Source organism: Benincasa hispida, chromosome 2, assembly GCF_009727055.1.
Source record: "Benincasa hispida cultivar B227 chromosome 2, ASM972705v1, whole genome shotgun sequence".
Lineage (NCBI taxonomy): Eukaryota > Viridiplantae > Streptophyta > Magnoliopsida > Cucurbitales > Cucurbitaceae > Benincasa > Benincasa hispida.
Window position 1 is genome coordinate 27,005,099 of NC_052350.1, and position 6,732 is coordinate 27,011,830.

At 40.5% G+C, this 6,732-nt stretch overlaps 1 non-coding gene across 1 annotated transcript; it reads left to right on the forward strand.

Annotated features, from left to right (window-relative positions):
• Positions 1 to 1,016: 1,016 nt before the first annotated feature.
• Positions 1,017 to 1,104, forward strand: TRNAS-GCU. The gene has a single exon. It is a non-coding gene; the product is annotated as a tRNA-Ser (tRNA).
• The last annotated feature ends 5,628 nt before the right edge of the window (positions 1,105 to 6,732 follow it).

Below are 6,732 nucleotides of genomic sequence, written 5' to 3' on the forward strand. Positions count from 1 at the left end.
GATTTGACACCACCTACTTAGTTGCATGGCCAAGTGTCTCCTTCTCACCCCATCAACGCAATGTTGTGATCATCGCAAGCTAAATGTCTACCTCCTGTGTAGCCAACACATGAGCTTCCAATCAGATGCCACCACCTCAAATTCTTAAGGCTTAAGGCTTTCCTTCCAAGAAGACACATGGTTTTTATGATGTTCTCATGTTGATCTCATCCTTTGTATGCGTCCAACTCTTGGATGTTCAAACATAATCCATACTTAACGCATAGCCTATCATCAACGCATAGCAAGCCAATTCACTCTCACTACAATTTAACTTAGTCATCGCAAGGAGCTAACCATCACCAACGCATAGGGTGACCGTCCATCCTCGACGCATGCCTCACTAGGTAGCATTAACACGGCTTGTTTGGCAATAGAGGCGCATGGTGCTGGCCAACCAACGCATAGCGCGTTGCTCACAGGAATAAGCAGACCCCGACAAGACCATAGGGTGCTGCTTCAACGCAATGGGCGTGTGGTGATGCTGTGCCAGAAGCGAAGGCGTGCTTGGCCGCATGGGCTGCGTGCTTGGCTGCATGGCAAGGCACCTCGACGCATGACATGACTACTCGGCAGGGCGCTCACCGTATGGTATGGCTGCTTGACAAGGCGCTCAACGTATGGCCGCTCAAAGCATGGCAGGGGCGTCTGGCCGAGGCTATTCGAATTGCAAGAGCACTGGCCGAGGCTGCTCGACGCATTACATGGGCACTGGCCGAGGCTGCTCGATCGATCTAATTTATCTAAATGGAATTGAATTGCTAATCAAAAAAAGTTTTTATCGATTTATAGATAGATATCCATCGATATATCTAGATAATTATCTATATACAATGTAATTATATATGACTATAATATATATATCTATATAAATAATAAAAGGGGGGATAAAGATAATAAAGAGAGATAAAAGAGGGTTTACAATTTCATTCATTTTTTATACAATGTATGATAGTAATTATCCTTTTTCAATTTGGGGAGAGATGGCTGAGTGGACTAAAGCGTCGGATTGCTAATCCGTTGTACGATTTTTTTGTACCGAGGGTTCGAATCCCTCTCTTTCCGTTTCTGTCAATTACTTGGTATTTTTTTATAGTTGAGGAAAGATGTAGAATAGATAAAATGTTAAGAACATTTCAAAATCAAGCAAGGAAAAAAATCAGATTTTTTTTATTCTTCACGCCCCGGATTACGTCCCGGGTCATTAGATAGGAATCCGAAAATGAAGAGAGAAACAAAGAATATTACTACCTGGTCGAATCAGCTCGACGCATGGCTGGGCATTTGGCCAAGGTTACCCGACGCATGCCACCCTCCAACCCTCGTGCCATCCCAATGCCTCACTTCCATTTTCCTTCCTTCACCAACTCATCCAACACATCCAACGTATCCATCATCCAACACATCCAATGCATCCAACGTATCCATCATTCAATGCATCCAACGCATCCATCATCTAACACATCCAACACACCATTCCAACACATTGGTCCCTTCCAACGCATCCCACACAAAATTCTATACTTAGCCATATTTTCCAAATTTTCCCCAGGAGTTAAACTTCCAAATTTTCTCTTTCCTTCAAATCTCGACTTTTTCCTCTACCATTCCACACTAGTCCACATCAACCTACTCATCACACTAGTCTTAGTAGGGAACATACTCAAGTAGAGAAATTAGGATTCGGGGTTCACATTTACCTCCCCCTTATAAAAATTTTGTCCTCGAAATTTCGCTACAAGTCTGTCAACTAAACAACTGCGAGTACTTGTTTCTGATTTGCTCTTCGGCTTCCCATGTTGCTTCTTTCGTGCTATGGTTTTGCCATAGTACCTTTACCAATGGGATTGTCTTATTCCTTAAGACCTATTCTTTTCTGTCAATAATCTCCACTGGTTCCTCTTCATAGGACAAATTTTCTCTCAACTGTACCGGTTGTTCAGGAAACACATGGGTAGGATCGGGCACATACTTTCTAAGCATTGCCACATGAAACACATCATGAATACGAGATAATTCTAGAGGTAAATCCAATCTATATGCCATTAGACCGACTCTTTCTATTATCTCATAAGGTTCAATATATCTTGGGCTTAATTTCCCTTTCCTACTGAACCTGAGTATTCCTTTCCACGGAGATAACTTCAGAAATACTTTATCACCAACTTCAAACTTTAATTCTCATCTACGCTTATCAGCGTAACTCTTTTGCCTATTTCGAGCCGTCTTAAGATTATCTCTTATAATCTTAACGTTGTCTAATTTTTGTTGCACAAGTTCTGGACCTAGTAATTTCCTTTCACCGACTTCATTCCAACATATCAGAGTTCTACATGGCCTTCCGTATAGTGCCTCATACGGTGCCATCCTGATATTTGAATGGTAACTATTGTTATTCGATTAACGACAGATGCGTATCCCAACTCCCCTTAAATTGCAACACACATGCTCTCAACATGTCCTCTAATGTCTGGATTGTTCGCTTAGACTAACCATCCGTCTGTGGATGAAAAGCGATACTAAAATATAACTTGGTTCCCATAGCTTTCTGCAAACTAGGTCAAAACTTTGATGTAAATCTGGAGTCTCGATCTGATACAATTGAAACTAGAGTCCAAAACTGACTCACAACTCGATCAACATATAGCTTAGCTAATTGGTCTAGGGTATAAGTAACTTTAACAGATAAAAACTTAGCTATTTTTGTCAATCTATCCACAATTACCCATATACCAACATAGCTCGCTGGTGTCTTAGGTAATCCAAACAAGAAATCCATCGTAATATGCTCCCATTTCCACTCTGGTACTGGGAGTGGATTAAGTAATCCTGCTGGCCTCTGTCTTTCTGGTTTAACTTGTTGACATATTAGGCACCTGTCAACATACTCCACTATTTCTCTTTTCATACTAGGCCACCAGTACGATCTCTTTAATGGTCTGTACATCTTCGTACTTCCTGGATGCATAGTATAGGCCAAACTATGTGCCTTCTCTAGAATAGCTTGTTTAAGTGCTAAGTCCTTAGGTACACATATCCTACTTTCTTTCAATAGCACTCTGTCAGCTCTTAATTGGTAGTCCGTCCTCAATCCTTTATTTACTTCTTCAGCTAACTTCTGAAAATCAGAATCTTTTAATTGCTCACGTAGAATATCTTCTACGAGTGTAGGACACACTTGAAATGAAGCTAATAACCCTCCTTTTTGACCGATTGATAATGCTGCCCTAGCATTATACAATTCATGAATCAGTGTACCCTTCACTGAATTGATACTAGCTCTAACTGATCTAGTTTTTCGACTTAAAGTATCAGCTACCACATTTGCTTTACCTGGGTGATAGTCAATGGTACAGTCATAATCCTTGATCAACTCGAGCCATCTTCTTTATCTCAAGTTCAGTTCCTTCTAATCAAATATATGCTTTAGATTTTTATGATCCGTGAATATATGACATCGCTCACCAAACAGGTAATGTCTCCACAACTTTAGAGCTAACACAAATGCTGCTAACTCCAAATCATGTGTAGGGTAGTTACATTCATGCTTCTTTAATTGTCAAGAAGCATAAGCTACTATCTTTCCCTCTTGCATCAGCACACATCCTAACCCTTATCGGGATGCATCACAATTAACCTCAAACTCCTTACCTGGTGTAGGTAGAGTTAATATTGGTGCTGACACTAACCTTTTTTTCAATACTTGAAAACTATGCTCGTATTCTGGTGACCACTCAAAATTCGCATCTTTTTTTGTCAGGTTTGTCAATGGTAGAGCTATCTTAGAAAAACCCTCTACGAATCTCCTATAATAACCCGCTAAACCCAGAAAACTGCGTACTTCAGTTACATTCAGGGGTCGTTCCGAGTCGACTATTTCTTCTATCTTTTGGGAATCAACGCTAACTCTGTCAGCTGAAACTATATGCCCAAGGAATACGACTTGATTTAACCAAAAATCACACTTACTAAATTTGGCATATAACTTCTTTTCCCTTAGAATCTGTAACACCATCCTTAGATGTTTTTTATGCTTCTCTACACTACTAGAATACACTAGTATATCATCTATGAAAACTATCACAAACTGATCCAAATAATGATGAAATATCCTATTCATCAAGTCTATAAATACCGTAAGAGCATTTGTCAATCAAACGGCATTACTAGGAACTCATAATGTTCATACCTAGTTTTGAATGCAGTCTTTGGAACATCAGTGTCTTTCACCTTCAACTGGTGATAACCTGATCTCAAATCTATCTTAGAGAACATCGTGGCTCCCTTTAACTGATCGAAAAGATCATCTATACGAGGCAATGAGTACTTATTCTTAATGGTCACTTTATTCAACTGTCTATAGTCTATGCATAATCTAAGAGTACCGTCTTTCTTCTTAACAAACAAGACTGGCACTCCCTAAGGCGACACACTGGGTCTAATGTAACCCTTATCTACAAGTTCCTGTAACTGAACTTTTAACTCTTTCAGTTCTGTTGGTGCCATCCTATATGGTACTTGGGATATAGGTGTTGCACCTGGAACTAACTCAATGTAAACTTTATTTCCCTGACAGGTGGTAAGCCTGATAATTCTTCAGGGAATACATCTAAGAATTCTTGTACCACAGGTACATCCTCAAGTGTCAGTTTCTTATCCTGTGAAACTACTACATAGGCTAAATAGGCTTCGCATCCTTTACTCAATAATTTCCGAGCCTTTACTGCTGATATTTAACTTCCTGGAAGTATTCTTTTACTTCTCACCAGGGTTATTTCTTTTTCACCTGGATTCCTAAACACTATTTCTCTCTTAAAACAATCCATAGTGACATAGTGGTTACTTAGAAAATCCATACCTAGGATAACATCAAATTCTAGTAATTCTAATTGAATCAAGTTAACCCAAAAACTCTAATTTCCAAGAATTAGTTCACAATTCCTATAATACTCATGTACAACTAGAGTATCTTCTACAGGTGTAGAGATAAACAAATCCTCATTCATATGCTCAGGCACTCTATCTATATGTAATGCACACATGCTAGATATGAATGAGTGCGTAGCACCAGGATCAAATAATGCATACGTGGATTAATTACATAAAGCTATCGTACCAGTTACGACATCTAAAGGCTCTTCCGCTTCCTGGTGTGTCATAGCGTATACTCTACCCTGCTGTTGCTGCTGTTGTTGTTGGGGTCGTCCAGCTACCTCTTTCTGCTTAGCTATACTAGATCCCTCTCCTCTAGTTCGGGTCGTTCTAGGTTGGTTTACAGTCTGTGTAACTTCTTTTTGCTCACTCTGTGCTCCATGACCTAGCTGAGGAAAATCTCTCTTGAAATGTCCCGCTTGTCCGCACTAGAAGCACACATTCCTATTGCCAAAACATACTCATGTATGAGGCCTTCCACAATTTATACAAAGTGGTTTCCTCCATGTACTAGCTACTGACTCGCTAGCACGACCTGATACTGATCTACCACTCTGTCCAGCTGTAGGTCTTGACCTCTTTCGACTTGAACTTTTTTGGCTCATGCCTCCAAAGCTTCTTATACCCGATTGTCCAGAGAACGGGGGTCTAAATCTCCTACTTCGCGTTTCTCCAGGCATTCTAAACTGTCCTTCACCTGGCTGGAGTACATCTTCCCCTGCTATACTCTGCTCTACTCGGATAGCGGTCTCAACTAACTGAGTGAAATTCACCTAATTGGATGTAGAGGTAACGGGTGTACGTATCTTCTTTCTTAGGCCATTCTCAAATCTTCTACACCTCTCCTTCTCTTCCGTGATGATCGGAAGGGCATACTGAGATAACTCAGTAAATCTTTGTTCATACTCAGTAACCAACATCACTCCCTGAGTTAGCCTAAGGAATTCTTCCTTCTTTGCTTCTTTAAAAGAACTAGGGTAGAATTTATCCTCAAATACTTGTCTAAACTCAGTCCAAGTTATAGTTTCTGAACTATTCCTTCTGGCTTCTATCACTTTCTATCACTTCTCAGCCCATTTCTGCAGCAAGAATGCCGCTAACTCGACCTTACAGTCCTCAGGGCACCTCATAACCTTAAAAAATTTCTCAATCAAATCCAACCAGATCTCAGTATCTACTGGATCTGTGGCTCCATCGAATGTCATGGCTTCTAAAGCTTTCAGCCTCTCGACACCAAAGTTCTTTTCTGGATCGTTTTGAATCGATCCTACACTCGCTGCCAATCTTTGAGTGATTTTATCAAATACTCGATCCTCCATTTGGGGTTCTACACCTACCCTTAATGTACTCGACTTGTTTGCAGAAGTTGTTTCCTGCTCTCCTGAGTCTCTAACTCTTTTCCCCTTCAGATCTGGGTCCCGTCTAACTTCAGGACCTCCGCTGGTAGGGTCAACATTCCTCTCCTCAGTCTGCTTGCTCCGCTTTCCACTTCTCCTCAGCATCTTTGCCTAATTATTAAGTACACATGTTAAGGACTTATCTATGGGACTTAATCTAATGCATGAACTCTCTCTTTCACCCAATACCTTATGCTTTAATACTAAACTAGCTTAAACCTTTCCCAAGTTTACGTATACCTTTGCTCTTATACTAAGCTGGTATCAACCCAAACTTTATACTCAACCTTCTCCCAGGTTTTATGTAAACCTTTGCTCTAATACCAAGCTGTCACACCCCACCCAGACCACCCTCTTAGCCTAG